The sequence below is a fragment of the Dipodomys spectabilis genome, unplaced genomic scaffold, assembly GCF_019054845.1.
Source record: "Dipodomys spectabilis isolate Male_0828 unplaced genomic scaffold, ASM1905484v1 ptg000178l, whole genome shotgun sequence".
Taxonomy (NCBI): Eukaryota; Metazoa; Chordata; class Mammalia; order Rodentia; family Heteromyidae; genus Dipodomys; species Dipodomys spectabilis.
In genome coordinates, this window is record NW_024870855.1 from 3,024,967 (window position 1) to 3,035,934 (window position 10,968).

The 10,968-nt window shown below is 42.6% G+C and overlaps 1 pseudogene; it reads left to right on the top strand.

Moving 5' to 3' along the window:
• Window positions 1-4,032: 4,032 nt before the first annotated feature.
• On the top strand, window positions 4,033-10,709 carry LOC122120805 (annotated as a pseudogene).
• The last annotated feature ends 259 nt before the right edge of the window (window positions 10,710-10,968 follow it).

The following is a 10,968-nucleotide window of genomic DNA, read 5'->3' on the forward strand; positions in this document are numbered from 1 at the left end:
GAGGAATCGAACCCAGGGCCTCATGCATGCAAGGCAAGCGCTCTACCACTGAGCCACCTTCCCAGCCCATGAGTCTTACTTTTTTCTGATCTTCTGAGTATTACTTTGGTGACTCTTTTAGTAGATAGTAAAACTAGAGCCTGGCAAGGTGGTTTGCACCTGTAATCCCAACTACCAGTAGTTGGAGATAAAAGGATTGTAGTTTGAGGCCAGCCTGGGCAAAAGTTAGTGAGACTCTACTTTCAAAATCAAGCCCAGCATGGTGCTACATGTAATCCTCCTACTTCAGTCTCTTTTGTAGCTGGAAGTATAGTCATGCATCACTAAGCCTGGCTTATTCTTACTATTTTTAGTATCTGGCTTAAGAGATATCTTCTACATGAAACTGACTGAATTTCTTCAGTATTCTTTGTTTGCTAATTTTTTTTAAAAATAGGAACTTGAACTTGTAATCCTTTTGTCTTTACCTCCTGAGTGTTGGGATTATAGCTATATGTTACTGCGTCTAACTCCTACAGCTGTTTAACAAATTATCACAAAGTTAATGGTCTAACACAATATAAATGTATCTTCTTACAGCTCCAGAAGCTAGATTTCAAAGTGCTTCTCACTGGGCTAAAATTAAGATGCCCTCAAGGCTGTATTACTATTAGAGGCATCAGGAAAGAATTCATTTTCTTGCTTTTATCATCTTCAAATCACCTGCATTCTTTGACTTGTGGATCCTTCCTTCAAGAGTGAAAAAGTGACCTTGGTTTCCTCTACTACCACCTTTTTACTTTTTCATGTTGGTCCTAAGGCTTAAACTCAGGGCCTACGCATGCCCTGAGCTTTTATAATCAAGGTTAGCACTCACCACTTGAGCCACAGTTCCACTTCTGGCTTTTTTTTGGGGGGGGGCGTGGCAGTCGGCTATGGGGCTTGAACTCTGGGCCTGGGCACTGTCCCTCAGCAATTCAGCTCAAAGCTAGCACTCTACCACTTGAGACATAGTGCCACTTCTGGTTTTCTGGTGCTTTATTGGATATGAGTCTCATGGACTTTCCTGCCCAGGCTGGCTTTGAGCCTAATCCTCAGATCTCAGCCTGAGTAGCTAGTATTACAGGAGTGAACACCTTCTTCTAACTTCTTCTTTTAAGGACTGTGATTACAGTTAGTTACATTGGGTCTAAGAGATAATACAGTGCAATATCTTTACATGAATGTCAGCTGATCACAGCAACCTTAATTCTCCTTTGCCCTATAATTTATTGACCTATTTGTTGATTTTCGGGATTAGGATGTGGATCCTAGTGTGCGTATGAGAGGGGAGGGTATTATTCTGCTTGGAACATCTTCTCAGAATGATTATACTTCCTGTATCATTCACTAGACACTTCACCCAGGGCACTGTGTACTGCAAGCTTTCAGCAAATGTCTGTTCCTTTTATTTAATCAGTGTCTCTGATGAAAGCATGGACATGTCTTAGATCCTGTTTCAAGCAGCTTTGTAAGTGTCTGTAGATAATGGTTACATCCAATGCCCTCCTGTTTTCTTTTCTGCCCTGCATCATTTATGTTGTAGCTGGCTTATTAATGTGTCTGACATTGCTGAAAAATATCTTCTTAAGAATTCCAATTCACTTTTTACAAACATAATAGTAACTTAAGAGTCATCTTTGTCCTAAAACAATCCACACTGGGTCTGTTCTTCTCTCACAAAGTAGCCTTTGCAAAACCAAAACATGCATAGGAGAAAAAAATATATAGCACACATAAATTGGAAGGGAAACTATCTGGTGACAGGCTGCTACCTCCTTTTGATAATTCTTCTTTAAAATGTTGCAACTGAACCATTTTGATTGTTGAGTTCAACTGAGTATTGAGCCAGGCTTTTTATGATTGAGCTTTTTTACTGCATTTTCAGAGCTGCAAAATGAGAGTCACCACTGCACTGCCCTTTGTTACCCAAGGTAATCCTGGCTGAGGATATAAAGAAGATGGGCATCTCATCGTGGGCTCTTGGGAAGCAATGTGGGAAGAGAGGAAACACAGAGGCTGGCTTAGTGACTGATGACATCAATCTTCCTCGAGTCAAACCTCAAGCTTTCTTTTTTTTTTTTTTTTTTGGGGGGGGGGTCCGGTTGTGGGGCCTGAACTCTGGGCCTGGGCGCTGTCCCTCAGCTCTTCAGCTCAAGGCTACTGCTCTACCACTTGAGCCGCAGCACCACTTCCGGCTTTTTTCTTTTTGCTTATGTGGTGCTGAGGAATCGAACCCAGGGCCTCATGCATGCAAGGCAAGCACTCTACCACTGAGCCACCTTCCCAGCCCCAAACCTCAAGCTTTCTAATGATTCTCTTACCTCAATAACTACTTTCATGTACCCCCACCCCCGCCACACACACCCCATTTTGATGGCAATCATGGTGCTTGAACTCAAGGCCTGATTTCATTTTCCCATTGTAGTCTCTGCAAAAATGATAATCACATTCAAGGAGAAAGTAAAAGGAAGAACTGAAAAATAGACACAATTCCTTCAGGATGAATCACATTGCACATCTCTTCATCCTCTGAGACTCTCAGCACCCTTTCCCAGGCCACATTCACCCCATGGGTAGTAAGCCTTCACTGTCTTCTTTCTACTTATATATTTGTATATGTGTGCTGGTATTGTGGCTTATACTTAGAGCTTGCCCTTACGCTTTTTGCTCTAGGCTGGTACTTGTGAACCCACAGCTCCACTTCCAGCTCTTTGCTGGTTAACTGAGTTTCACAGACTTTCCTGCCCAGGCTGATTTAGAACCGCAATCCTCAGATCTCAGCCTCCTGAGTAGCTAGGATTACAGGTGTGAGCCACTGTCATCTGGCTACCCCCGACTTCTACATATAGGAATTCATTCTTTTTGTTTTGTTTTATAGTAATAAGACTTGAACTCAGCCACCAGTGCCCAGCTTACACATTTATTAGTGTATATTAAGTGTACAAAAAAATAGGCCTGCTTACTTATGCAAATAATGTATTTTGGTCTTACAGTCTCACATTTTAAGTCTCCAGAACCACCCAATGGCTCTCCAGGCTAGGATTAATGAGGGACAAAGAATGAATAATACAGATTAAATGTAAATATTTTATTTTGTTATAAAATTACTAAAACCTCCCACTGTTTTCAGGATGATAGACATTCCATAAGAATTCAGAAAACAAAAAGTTAAATTGTTAGCTAGGAGTTGGTGGCTCATGCCTGTAATCTTAGCTATTCAGCAAGCTGAGATCTAAGTACTGGATTTAATTATCAGCTCAGCCAGGAAAATCTGTGAAATTCTTATCTACAATTGATCACCAAAAAGCCAGAAGTGGAAGTATGACTCAAGTGGTAGAGTACCAGCCTATAGCAGGAAAAACTAGGAGAGAGCATTAGGCTCTGAGTTCAAGCCCCACTACCAGCACAAAAACAAAAACAATAAAATTTTAAATTGTTATATCAGATGCAAAAGGATGATGACTAATATTTCTAAGCCACATGCTGCTTTTTCAGCTGTTGAGGTATAAATTAACATTTTATAAACAGTAAAAAAACCTTACTATGTTTTCTCTTCCATTGGTTCTAATTATTATACAGCTTCCCTTCGTATTTGCTGATCTGCAAAGTAAACTCAGAAACCACTGTAGCTGAGATTCTACCTTTGGAAAGGCCAGAAACACCAGAGGCCCACAGTCCTCTGAGCCCCAGGGACCTAGCCTCGTACCAGGGCTGTTGATGCTATAAATCTTTCCCACTTGGGTCTTTGAGTTTTTATCCACAGTGAGGCAGTCTTGATCACAAATTTAGAGCAATAAAAAAACATTTTTCTTTTAATGAAAGAAAGGTAAAGTCATATCCGAGCCTGGCCAAACTACTTGGCCTAGGGATCAGGAAGGTATTCTCTGTGCAACACATCTCTTGCTGCAGATTCAAGACTCCTGTCCTTCCCACCCTCCTTATTAACTTCCATCCACACAATCATCTTTAGCAGACAGAATACCCAACTGTTTCATTGTACTCTTGGCTGTCATGAATGCCCAAAGTAAGTTCTCAAGCCTCCCAGAGTGTTAAGTTTAAAGAAATACTGGAGATATCTACCATTTAGCCTTAAAGTATTTGATTTCTTCTCATGGGCAGAAATAATGCCTCTCCTTCTTCATCCAGCCACTGCTTAGCACCAATCATCAGCTTAGCACACTTTATGTCTGGCAGCTCCTATTAATCTATACTGCTTAAGACAGTGCCTTTAGGGAAGTGGAGCTGGGCTCAAGTGGTAGACGCCAGTCTTGAGTGAAAAAGCCAAGGGTCAGTGCCTAGGCCCAGATTTCAAGCCACAGTCCCAGCACGCACACACACACACACACACACACACACACACACACACACACACACATGCACTATAATATTTTATTTATATATATACATATATATATATATAAAATGCCTGACACCTTACGCAGCAGATACCACATAAGCTTCTGTTGTTGAATATATAGCACTGAGCCTGCAAATTAGAAATAAACTGAGCTAAAAATTAGCCTCTGTGTTATTTGTTCATTTTTGTTTCTTTTGTGGAATAGGACTGATGTTACTAATTCACAAAGAAGGGAGAGCACATTATCTCACAAAGCGGTTGAATAATTTTGATTTGGAAGGAAATAATTTGGAAGTAAGACTTCAGTGTTGCAGAATTAGCAAAAAATTTGTTTTTCATTATCATTTTTATTGCATCTATCACATTTTTTGATTTATCCCAAAGACAGAGAATGCTTCATGAGGGTTTCACTTTTTGGCTCTCAGGTCACAGAAAACCATCGGAACCAATTCAGAACCTGGGTAAACAACAATGACAGCTGATACTCACTGTTCCCTCCCTTGAGGCCTTTTGAATATAGTTCCACTTAATCTAATCATGGGACTATGAAGTCCCATGGTCTAGGTTTTTGTCATGTTTATTTGATGACAAAGCAAAGGCTCAGAGAAGTTACTTTAAATAAAGAGAAAATATGAACATTTGAGCCTACATCTGAACCACTACAAAGTCCCCACTTCTGGGAGGTTTCACTTGATGAATGCACCAGGAGAAACATATCAAAACTTATCAGATGGCATGTTGTATAGAGACTAAATCCAGCGTCCAAGGTTTTCATTAGTGCCATAAACCACCCCCTCTCAGAAGTTCCTAAGAATACAGAAGCATTTGACTTGGGCATCTATGACCAGGTGTCTGAGTCAGGACAGCTGCTCCCGTTGACTCCCTATCCTGTCATTATCAACAATCTCAGGTTACTAGCATTGAATTCATGAGCAGAGCATACATCCAGGGGCATGAAGAGAGGGAGGTGGTAGTTTAATGATAGTAATTCATCATAAAATCAACAGATCTAAGACAGGCTTGAATTCTGCTGAATTCCTATGTTCTTAGGAGTCAAGTAACTAGAGAAAAATATGTATCTAGGACACCAAGCCGAGTATTTCTGATTTTTTTTTCTTACACAATTAAGTATGGTTTGGTGGCAATGTAAAGTCTACCCTCACAAAAGATAGTTAAAATACACAAACATTAGATGGGAGCTCAGCTATAGTGCCACTTCCGGTTTTCTGGTGGTTTATTGGAGATAAGAGTTTCACGGAGGGGCTGGGAAGGTGGCTCAGTGGTAGAGCGCTTCCCTTGCATGCATGAGGCCCTGGCTTTGATTCCTCAGCACCATGTGAGCAGAAAAAAATAAGCCGGAAGTGGTGCTGTGGCTCAAGTGGTAGAGCGCTAGCCTTGAGCTGAAGAGCTGAGGGACAGCGCCCAGGCCCAGAGTTCAGGCCCCAGGACTGGAACCCCCTCCCCCCCCCAAAAAAAAAAAGTTTTACGGAGTTTCCTGCCCGGGCTTGCGTTTAACTGCGATCCTCAGATCTCAGACTCCTGAGTAGCTAGGATTACAGGCGTGAGCCACTGGTGCCAGGCGCAAATTATTTTTGTGTGTGTACTGGTCCTGGGGCTTGAACTCAAGGACGTTATGCTGTCGCTGTGCTTTTATGCTCAAGGCTAGCACTCTATTACATGAGCCATAGCTCCACAGCTTCTGGGGCTGAACTGGAGATAGCAGAGTCTCATGGACTTTCCTGCCCATGCCCAGGCTGGGTTCAAACTGAGATCCTCAGATCTCAGGGCTTCAAACTGAGATCCTGATATCTCAGTTTCCTGAGTAGCTAGGATTACAGGCACAAGCCACTGATACCTGGAGAGTTCTCACATTTTTGCTTAGGGCCAGCCTTGGACTATGATCCTCCTACTTCTTCATCTTTCCCCTATAGGTTTCGAGATATTGCTGGGGTTTAAACTCCAGGTTAGTACTCTACCACTTGAGCCAAGCCATCTTAAGCCTTTCAGTTAGCTTTTTTTGTGTAGATACAAGGGCTTTAACTCTGGGTTTCATGCTCTCATTAGGTTTTTTTTCTATCACAGATGGTACTCTACCACTCAACCCATGCCTTCACTTCTGGCTTTTTTCTGGTCATAAGAGTATGGTTAATTTGCCTAGGCTGGCCTTGAACCACAATCATTCTATCTCCACATCCTTTGTACCTTTCATTATAGTATATACTATCATTCCAAACCCAAGAGCAAAAAAATTTTGATGCATATTTACACTACCAAAAGGACAGAAGAGTGGTAACATTACTGACTGGTGTAAGAATTGTGAATGTTGAATACAAAAACATTTGCATAAATTTCCAGACTTTTTCCAAATAATACCAGCAACAAAATCTATGTATGCCCCGGTCACATCTTTACAGTAAGAGCTAATTCCATGTTTCACTAAAGTTATATCCATCACTTGTACTGGTATATCTGTCTTATAAAAAATTTTTTAAAAATCCCTGTATCAGTTGACATTCTGATCACTTGGACTTAAAGACAGCTAGTAAGTAGTCAAAACAAATGTCTAGAAGCTACTATAAAATATGGAATTACAGGAAAGCTTAGCTATGCCTAAGAAATTGCCAAATTCTTCCAGAAAAAGAATCAGACATGGGCTTAACTTCTGCCTGGGAAAAAGGGAAATTGGGAATGTTAGGATAGGATGATGCCTCTTGTGTTGGGAGAATCATAGATACAAAAATGCAAAGGTGTGAAGAATTCAGAAAGTATTGAGTAATTAGTGTTGGCTGAGTTTAGGGTGTGAAGAAAACACACAGGGAGATGATTTAAAATTAATTCAGGACCATATTGGAGCAATTCATGAATACTTATTGTGAAGTAGCTTGTATTTTTTTTGTGCATAATGGAAGAAAGGTGACATGGAGAGATGGATGGAGATAGGAGGGCCAACAGAAGTGGAAGAACCATTTATGTTTTTGTTTTTTTATGGGTCCGGTCAGGGGCCTGAACTCGGCCTGGGCGCTGTCCCTCAGCTCTTCAGCTCAAGGCTAGCACTCTACCACTTGAGCCACAGTGCCACTTCCGGCTTTTTTTTTCTGCTTATGTGGTGCTGAGGAATCAAACCCAGGGCCTCATGCATGCAAGGCAAGCGCTCTGCCATTGAGCCACCTGCCCAGCTCCACGGAAGGACCATTTATGACAGTAGCAACAAGAATTAAAAGCTGGGCCAAAGGCAACAGTGAGGGAAGTGAAAGCAACAGGGCTGATTAGAGAATGGAAATCTTAGGCAGGATAACACCGTGTGGAAGCAGGAAGCTTGTGGAAGGATATAGGTCATGGAACACTCTATCATTAGTCAGAAAAGAACAAGATGAATGGCTAAATGTATTGGATTTGCGGTATTAAGTGAAAAATTGTATGTCAAATTAGATTCAACTTGGCTAAAGCTCTCTCCTTAGAAAGCTTAATAATGTAAACTAACTACAACCTCACCTGGGATTGTTTCCAGGGCTTCACACAGATGAGGCCAACAGTCTACCACTGAGTAATACTCTACAAGCCATTCTTTAAATCTTCTTTTTGAGAAAGACCCTGATTAAGTTGTCCTGACTGGCCTTGAACTTGAGATCCTTCTGCCTCAGTTGGACTACAAGTATGCACTGCAATGCCCTGCACTGGACACTTTTAATGAACTGTAAGGGCCACATTCCCACTTCTGGCTTCTTTGCTGGGTAACTGGAGATAGTAGTCTTTCGGATTTGTCTGACCAGGCTGACTTGGAACCAGGATCCTCAGATCTCAGTCTCCAGAGTAGAATTACAGGCATAAGCCACAGTACCACAAGGAAGAAAAAAAAAGTACACAAAATAAAACGACAAAAATATTACCCAGTATTTATGAAAAAAAAAAACCAAACAGATTGATCTTATTTTCCTGAGTTCAGTACTAAGACTCCCATAAACACATATTCCTAACAGCTCTACTAATAAAACAACAACAAAAAGCAAATACTAATAAACACCATAACCACCCTGCCTCCAAGAGAGATCAGAAATGGCCATTTAAAAAACATTTGCATTAACCCTTTAGACTTTTTTTTTTTACATGCTTTACTTTTACCCTGAGAGTCTGGAAAAAGTCTAGCTATTTCTGAAATGGACCAAATGTTTCATTTTTACCCTAAATACTCAGAATTTAATGCTTAGGAATGAGCACAGCTGATTAAAAGACAAGTCAATATATTTTTAGTTTGTACTGACTAGAGATTTCTCTAATTAAGAAGCATTTGTGTCACCTGATTTCTGGCCTCACTTTCAGATTCTCTCCATACAGCAGGAAACATTAAGTACAAGATTAAACTTAATTTAACAAAGAAATATTTGTACATGTTCAAACATGCACAGTCAAGTCAGTAGCATTTTTAGGTCTAAGATAATCAAGAAAAATTGTTTTCAGCATTAAGAAACTCTTCTAGTGACAAAGAGCAACAGGAAAGAGACTAGAAAGTGAACTTTATTTGCATAGAAAGTAGACCTCCTGGGTCTGCTAAGCACTAGGAGGCAGGAGTCCTTCCCATCCCCTTCCCCTTCCCCTTTCCCCTTCCCCTCCCTGCCTGGCAGCTCCCAGGGGGAACAAAAACAAAATTTAAAAAGAAAGCAAACAAAACACATCAATGGAAAAACACTCCCACACTCTTAAGTGTATTTTCACTTTTTTTTTTAAATCAGAAACTGAAGTAACTAAATTCAGCTTTTCCTTTGTCAACTCAATATCGTTGTTGGCCATCTGTTAACTTTCTATCATCTCTTACTTGAAGACATAAAGTGAGCCTCAAAAACATTTAAGTGCTGGCGTCTCCGCGCCCCGCAGCGTCTGCCGGCACGTTTCACGGCCTCCGCGGTCCCGCAGGGGCCCCAGCCGGGAGAGCACACGGGCGGCAGGCTGGCTGGGCCTGCGGCGAGCGCCAGGACTGCAGCGTCGCGTCTGCGGGGTGGAGCTCACGCGGTGCGGCTGAGGATCCGGCTCGCCCGCGGGAGTCGAGACGCTGGGCCGATCGATCGGCACCGAGGGCCGCGGCCCTGCTGACCCTGCCGCAGACGGCTCCCCAGGAGGAGCAGGAGAACATCAATCCGGAGAAGGCAGCGCCCGGCCGCCGCGGAGCCAGGCCGCGCCCGCGGTGCTCAAAGCCGGCCCTGCGCGGGCGGCGGGGCCGCCGAGGCCCAAGACACGACGAGCTGCACCCCTAAAGGACCTGCCGATAAATGATGAGCCTGTCAGCGCTCTTCCTCCTTGGAAGGCTTCACTATTCATGTGGACGAAGCCCCTGCAGAATCTCAGAAGCCGCCACCCGAACCCAAAGCCACGGAGTGCGAAGATGTGCTGGCTTTTAATACAGCCATTGCTTTGTCTGGCACACGAAAACCTCTGGTACCTCTTGATTTTCCAATGGATGGTAGTTTTGAGTCACCACATGCTATGGACATATCAATTGTGCTAGAAGATGAGAAGCCAGGGAGTGTGAATGAAGTGCCAGAGTACCACGCAGACATCCATGCATACCTCAGGGAGGTGGAGGTTAAATGTAAACCTAAAGTGGGTTACATGAAGAAACAGCCTGACATCACCAGCAGTATGAGGGCCATCCCGGTGGACTGGCTGGTAGAAGTGGGGGAGGACTGCAAGCTGCAGAACGAGACCCTGCACCTGGCTGTGAACTACATTGACCGCTTTTCTGTCCTCCATGTCTGTGCTGAGAGGAAAGCTCCAGCTCGTGGGTACTGCCGCCATGCTGCTTGCCTCAAAGTTTGAAGAAATATACCCCCCAGAAGTAGGCGAGTTGGTGTACATTACAGATGATACCTATTCTAAGAAGCACCTGGTTTTGAAGGTCCTTGCTTTTGACCTGGCTGCACCTACAGTAAACCAGTTTCTTACACAGTACTTCCTACACCTGCAGCCTGCAAACAGCAAGGTTGAAAGCTTAGCAATGTTTTTGGGAGAATTATGTCTGATAGATGCGGACCCGTACTTGAAGTACCTGCTTCGATTATTGCCGGAGCTGCCTTTCACTTAGCACTCTATACCATCACAGGACAGAGCTGGCCGGAATCAATCATTAGTCCAAAAGACTGGATACACCCTGGAAAGCCTCAGGCCTTGCCTCCTGGACCTCCACCAGACCTACCTCAGAGCACCACAGCATGCGCAGCAGTCCATCCGAGAGAAGTACAGAAACTCAAAGTATCATGGGGTTTCTCTCCTCAACCCACCCGAGACACTAAATCTGTAACTATGAAGGATGCCTTGCTTTCTAATGTAAATCATTTCAAGTACATGGTGTTCAGTTTTTATTTTAGGTTTTAATTTCACAATCATTTCTGAACATACAAGTTTTGGCCAAGGACAAAATATGATATCTATCATTTTTAAATGGTTTTAATTTGTATATCTTTTTGTACACGTATCTATCTCAGATAATTAGCTAATTTTAAGTGGTTTTAGTAAATATTGACTCCAGCCGCCGCCAATATAAGAATAAATTAATTTGGAAGTCTTCATAAGTGAAGGTTAATTTGAAGTAAAACTATGAC